Source organism: Carassius gibelio, chromosome A20 (genome assembly GCF_023724105.1).
Source record: "Carassius gibelio isolate Cgi1373 ecotype wild population from Czech Republic chromosome A20, carGib1.2-hapl.c, whole genome shotgun sequence".
NCBI lineage: Eukaryota > Metazoa > Chordata > Actinopteri > Cypriniformes > Cyprinidae > Carassius > Carassius gibelio.
The window spans coordinates 1,587,150-1,592,890 of record NC_068390.1 but is presented as its reverse complement, the minus strand read 5'-3'; the positions used below and the strand labels follow the sequence as shown (position 1 = coordinate 1,592,890).

General features: G+C 38.4%; 8 non-coding genes across 8 annotated transcripts; all 8 read right to left on the bottom strand.

The window, feature by feature from the left end:
• Positions 1-33: 33 nt before the first annotated feature.
• trnas-aga (transfer RNA serine (anticodon AGA)) lies at positions 34-115 on the bottom strand. Its single transcript has one exon. It is a non-coding gene; the product is annotated as a tRNA-Ser (tRNA).
• A 1,627-nt stretch (positions 116-1,742) lies between these two features.
• trnak-uuu (transfer RNA lysine (anticodon UUU)) lies at positions 1,743-1,815 on the bottom strand. Its single transcript has one exon. It is a non-coding gene; the product is annotated as a tRNA-Lys (tRNA).
• Positions 1,816-1,983: 168 nt separating this feature from the next.
• trnas-uga (transfer RNA serine (anticodon UGA)) lies at positions 1,984-2,065 on the bottom strand. Its single transcript has one exon. It is a non-coding gene; the product is annotated as a tRNA-Ser (tRNA).
• A 131-nt stretch (positions 2,066-2,196) lies between these two features.
• Positions 2,197-2,268, bottom strand: trnal-gag (transfer RNA leucine (anticodon GAG)). Its single transcript has one exon. It is a non-coding gene; the product is annotated as a tRNA-Leu (tRNA).
• Positions 2,269-3,614: 1,346 nt separating this feature from the next.
• On the bottom strand, positions 3,615-3,687 carry trnak-uuu (transfer RNA lysine (anticodon UUU)). Its single transcript has one exon. It is a non-coding gene; the product is annotated as a tRNA-Lys (tRNA).
• A 168-nt stretch (positions 3,688-3,855) lies between these two features.
• trnas-uga (transfer RNA serine (anticodon UGA)) lies at positions 3,856-3,937 on the bottom strand. The gene has a single exon. It is a non-coding gene; the product is annotated as a tRNA-Ser (tRNA).
• A 131-nt stretch (positions 3,938-4,068) lies between these two features.
• trnah-gug (transfer RNA histidin (anticodon GUG)) lies at positions 4,069-4,140 on the bottom strand. The gene has a single exon. It is a non-coding gene; the product is annotated as a tRNA-His (tRNA).
• A 155-nt stretch (positions 4,141-4,295) lies between these two features.
• trnas-uga (transfer RNA serine (anticodon UGA)) lies at positions 4,296-4,377 on the bottom strand. Its single transcript has one exon. It is a non-coding gene; the product is annotated as a tRNA-Ser (tRNA).
• Between the last annotated feature and the right edge of the window lie 1,364 nt (positions 4,378-5,741).

Genomic DNA, 5,741 nt, shown 5'->3' with positions numbered 1-5,741 from the left:
TGGACGCTTTTCCTCGTGGCCTTCAGCAAACAGCGTAGTCGGCAGGATTCGAACCTGCGCGGGGAGACCCCAATGGATTTCTAGTCCATCGCCTTAACCACTCGGCCACGACTACAATAACAGACCAGCTTCTGCTCAGTCTGTGTGCAACACTGCTGCCTGACCTACTTGCAAACAACCCAGCTCAGTCAGCAAGCTGACTGTAACCCAATAAAGGGTTTCCTTTTTTGGATACAGAAAATAATAACAACAAAACTTTGTGCACTTATAAAATAAAGATAACAAACAAGATGTGCTGTCTGCAGCCTTTGTCTGCGCTGATCTTCATTTACAAACACGTCATTAAAATGAACCTCTAACTCTGTGAATACTCAACGAAGAGACATGAGAGAGATATCTATAGAAAGCTTGACATTTCTACTTTTAAACTAAACAAGTGCTGCCGAAAACAAATATTCTGTGATAAAGTAATCCATATGAAAACAAGGCGATGTCCTTTTTTCACGTCTCCCTTCATTATATCTAATGTGACCACGCCCCCGCGCTGAACGCTCTATTCAGATTCAAACTGAAGCGCGGCTTGAATACGCCCACACAGAAGAAAAAGCAGCCAGACTGTTGTTCAAGTGCTTTTATTTTACTGTTTGCTTCGCGATGAGAGGAATAACACATAATTCACCCCAAAAAGATGTGACGTGGTTGAGGATTTGAGAAATGGATTTCCTCAGAAAATAAAGAATGAAGCATTTTATTCAGCAGAGATCATAAACATGAGTAAGTCTCTTTATATTTATTTATATACTTTTACTAGTTTTCACATAACGTCTAAACATTTTACTAGTTAGACTTTTTCCAAACTATAATTCTTGACTAAATGTATAATTAAGTTAAATATTATGAAGTTTCAATAACAATATACAAAACTATACCACTCAAAAGCTTGATGTAAATAATATAAATGTAACAAATACATGTAACTGTAACAAATGTAACAAAAAATGGTGTTCTTTTAATTTACCACCCTAAAAAACATGAAAAATATTCTCAGCTATTTTCAACATTAATAATAATGATAACAATAAAAGTTTTTATTTTTTATTTTTTACAAATTCAGATTGTTAAAAGGATTTCTTAAGGATTGTGTGACTGGAGTAATAATGCAAAAATAAAATTAGTTTGAAAGTCAGCTTTGATTGTTCCTAATAAACTGTTTAACTGCTCCCCCATATTAAATTATATTGTGGGATAATTAAATATATTCTAAATAAACTCCAAACTTAAAATTATATACATTTATTTTGTTCTCACGTTCTTTCTTGTAACACCTCCCTCTCAGTGACAACAGCTGACTGAGCGGCTCTTTATGCAGCTCATTATGCAGGGCTTTGTCTTCTCAGGTGTAAATCATGATAGTTGACGCCTACTCGCATATGACTTTTACCAACAAAAAGTGTCTTAGAAAATTTAAATCAATGTATTGTTTTCTGTAAGTGAGTAAACAAGATGATTTTCACATAATTTACAAAGAAAAATTCTAGGCTACAAGCTCCGGTTCTCAAAAATCCCAGGCACCATTGTTCTTTATGTATTTTTTGGCCTTGTTCATTTAACATTGTTCGTTTGTCACTAACCACAAGGGAGATCCCCTGATCACCGGGAGCAGGAAGGAACACCGTTCCAGTACAGAGTCAGCAGAAGAGATGGACCGTAGTGATAGCAAGGTGAGGCCAAAGAAAGACCTTCGCCCGAACAGGGACTTGAACCCTGGACCCTCAGATTAAAAGTCTGATGCTCTACCGACTGAGCTATCCGGGCTCTTGTCGAGTACTGGCATCTCACCTTTTATATAACAGCAGTTTTACAACAAGCTGCCCAGAAGAGACGCAGGTGTCACGGGATGAAAGCTAGAAGCAGTTAGGACAAAGGACCACAGAAGGCACAATTACCATCACAGAAAGCTAAAGCAACACTGCAAAGCCCTCCCGTAGTCGGCAGGGTTCGAACCTGCGCGGGGAGACCCCAATGGATTTCAAGTCCATCGCCTTAACCTCTCGGCCAAGACTACGTCTAGCGGTAGGCTGCCTGCCCCCTTGTCTGGTGGCTCCCTGCACAGGCCAAGCGTCAAAAACAAAATAGAGAAGAAAGATGAGGTGGTAAAAAAATGTCAACCTTCCCGTACACTCAACGCCAGAGTGTTGCCGCAACCCGGATTCGAACCGGGGTTGCTGCGGCCTCAACGCAGAGTACTAACCACTATACGATCACGGCGTGCCACTGGCTCACCCAAGTTAACCCCTGGAGCCCGAATACCAGAAGCACCAGTTTGACAAAGCTTGACATTTCTACTTTTAAACTAAACAAGTGCTGCCGAAAACAAATATTCTGTGATAAAGTAATCCATATGAAAACAAGGCGATGTCCTTTTTTCACGTCTCCCTTCATTATATCTAATGTGACCACGCCCCCGCGCTGAACGCTCTATTCAGATTCAAACTGAAGCGCGGCTTGAATACGCCCACACAGAAGAAAAAGCAGCCAGACTGTTGTTCAAGTGCTTTTATTTTACTGTTTGCTTCGCGATGAGAGGAATAACACATAATTCACCCCAAAAAGATGTGACGTGGTTGAGGATTTGAGAAATGGATTTCCTCAGAAAAAAAAGAATGAAGCACTTTATTCAGCAGAGATCATAAACATGAGTAAGTCTCTGTATATTTATTTATATACTTTTACTAGTTTTCACATAACGTCTAAACATTTTACTAGTTAGACTTTTTCCAAACTATAATTCTTGACTAAATGTATAATTAAGTTAAATATTATGAAGTTTCAATAACAATATACAAAACTATACCACTCAAAAGCTTGATGTAAATAATATAAATGTAACAAATACATGTAACTGTAACAAATGTAACAAAAAATGGTGTTCTTTTAATTTACCACCCTAAAAAACATGAAAAATATTCTCAGCTATTTTCAACATTAATAATAATGATAACAATAAAAGTTTTTAATTTTTATTTTTTACAAATTCAGATTGTTAAAAGGATTTCTTAAGGATTGTGTGACTGGAGTAATAATGCAAAAATAAAATTAGTTTGAAAGTCAGCTTTGATTGTTCCTAATAAACTGTTTAACTGCTCTCCCATATTAAATTATGTTGTGGGATAATTAAATATATTCTAAATAAACTCCAAACTTAAAATTATATACATTTATTTTGTTCTCACGTTCTTTCTTGTAACACCTCCCTCTCAGTGACAACAGCTGACTGAGCGGCTCTTTATGCAGCTCATTATGCAGGGCTTTGTCTTCTCAGGTGTAAATCATGATAGTTGACGCCTACTCGCATATGACTTTTACCAACAAAAAGTGTCTTAGACAATTTAAATCAATGCATTGTTTTCTGTAAGTGAGTAAACAAGATGATTTTCACATAATTTACAAAGAAAAATTCTTTTTTGGCCTTGTTCATTTAACATTGTTCGTTTGTCACTAACCACAAGGGAGATCCCCTGATCACCGGGAGCAGGAAGGAACACCGTTCCAGTACAGAGTCAGCAGAAGAGATGGACCGTAGTGATAGCAAGGTGAGGCCAAAGAAAGACCTTCGCCCGAACAGGGACTTGAACCCTGGACCCTCAGATTAAAAGTCTGATGCTCTACCGACTGAGCTATCCGGGCTCTTGTCGAGTATTGGCATCTCACCTTTTATATAACAGCAGTTTTACAACAAGCTGCCCAGAAGAGACGCAGGTGTCACGGGATGAAAGCTAGAAGCAGTTAGGACAAAGGACCACAGAAGGCACAATTACCATCACAGAAAGCTAAAGCAACACTGCAAAGCCCTCCCGTAGTCGGCAGGGTTCGAACCTGCGCGGGGAGACCCCAATGGATTTCAAGTCCATCGCCTTAACCTCTCGGCCACGACTACGTCTAGCGGTAGGCTGCCTGCCCCCTTGTCTGGTGGCTCCCTGCACAGGCCAAGCGTCAAAAACAAAATAGAGAAGAAAGATGAGGTGGTAAAAAAATGTCAACCTTCCCGTACACTCAACGCCAGAGTGTTGCCGTGACCCGGATTCGAACCGGGGTTGCTGCGGCCACAACGCAGAGTACTAACCACTATACGATCACGGCGTGCCAATGGCTCACCCAAGTTAACCCCTGGAGCCCGAATACCAGAAGCACCAGCGGCGTGTTGGTCCATCGAAGAGGGACAGGACATTTCGCAAATCAGTGGGAGGACCTTGAAAAATTCATGGACGCTTTTCCTCGTGGCCTTCAGCAAACAGCGTAGTCGGCAGGATTCTAACCTGCGCGGGGAGACCCCAATGGATTTCAAGTCCATCGCCTTAACCACTCGGCCACGACTACAAGAACAAACCAGCTTCTGCTCAGTTTGTGTGCAACACTGCTGCCTGACCTACTTGCAAACAACCCAGCTCAGTCAGCAAGCTGACTGTAACCCAATAAAGGGTTTCCTTTTTTGGATACAGAAAATAATAACAACAAAACTTTGTGCACTTATAAAATAAAGATAACAAACAAGATGTGCTGTCTGCAGCCTTTGTCTGCGCTGATCTTCATTTACAAACACGTCATTAAAATGAGCCTCTAACTCTGTGAATACTCAACGAAGAGACATGAGAGAGATATCTATAGAAAGCTTGACATTTCTACTTTTAAACTAAACAAGTGCTGCCGAAAACAAATATTCTGTGATAAAGTAATCCATATGAAAACAAGGCGATGTCCTTTTTTCACGTCTCCCTTCATTATATCTAATGTGACCACGCCCCCGCGCTGAACGCTCTATTCAGATTCAAACTGAAGCGCGGCTTGAATACGCCCACACAGAAGAAAAAGCAGCCAGACTGTTGTTCAAGTGCTTTTATTTTACTGTTTGCTTCGCGATGAGAGGAATAACACTTAATTCACCCCAAAAAGATGTGACGTGGTTGAGGATTTGAGAAATGGATTTCCTCAGAAAATAAAGAATGAAGCATTTTATTCAGCAGAGATCATAAACATGAGTAAGTCTCTTTATATTTATTTATATACTTTTACTAGTTTTCACATAACGTCTAAACATTTTACTAGTTAGACTTTTTCCAAACTATAATTCTTGACTAAATGTATAATTAAGTTAAATATTATGAAGTTTCAATAACAATATACAAAACTATACCACTCAAAAGCTTGATGTAAATAATATAAATGTAACAAATACATGTAACTGTAACAAATGTAACAAAAAATGGTGTTCTTTTAATTTACCACCCTAAAAAACATGAAAAATATTCTCAGCTATTTTCAACATTAATAATAATGATAACAATAAAAGTTTTTATTTTTTATTTTTTACAAATTCAGATTGTTAAAAGGATTTCTTAAGGATTGTGTGACTGGAGTAATAATGCAAAAATAAAATTAGTTTGAAAGTCAGCTTTGATTGTTCCTAATAAACTGTTTAACTGCTCCCCCATATTAAATTATATTGTGGGATAATTAAATATATTCTAAATAAACTCCAAACTTAAAATTATATACATTTATTTTGTTCTCACGTTCTTTCTTGTAACACCTCCCTCTCAGTGACAACAGCTGACTGAGCGGCTCTTTATGCAGCTCATTATGCAGGGCTTTGTCTTCTCAGGTGTAAATCATGATAGTTGACGCCTACTCGCATATGACTTTTACCAACAAAAAGTGTCTTAGAAAATTTAAATCAATGTATT